Genomic DNA, 364 nt, shown 5'->3' with positions numbered 1-364 from the left:
TTTTAAAAAATCACATACCTCTTGAGAGCGTTAACCTTCGCCTGATAGATATTGTGGGCGTACTGAGAGAGACGAGATAGCAGCGTGGGCGGGAGGAGATCAGCATCCTCCAGTAACAACCAGTATCCTCCTTGCACGCCCGCACACACCACGTGCTGGAGGCTCTGTAGGATGAAGCGAGTTTTTTTTTTTCTCTCAGTTTTGATTTGGAAATTACCGAGGGGCGTGAGGGTTTCTTGGTGATATTCTGAGGCGATGGTTAACGTTAAATAAAGTTCGTCGATGTAGATGTTATGGGTGTGAGGTTTGTTTGTTTATCGGTTTGTGTTGTGGTCTTTGAAGATTTTGGGATTAATTCACTTTG

Source organism: Penaeus monodon, chromosome 15 (assembly GCF_015228065.2).
Source record: "Penaeus monodon isolate SGIC_2016 chromosome 15, NSTDA_Pmon_1, whole genome shotgun sequence".
NCBI lineage: Eukaryota > Metazoa > Arthropoda > Malacostraca > Decapoda > Penaeidae > Penaeus > Penaeus monodon.
The sequence above is the reverse complement of the archived record's forward strand: the minus strand, read 5'-3'. Positions refer to the sequence as shown.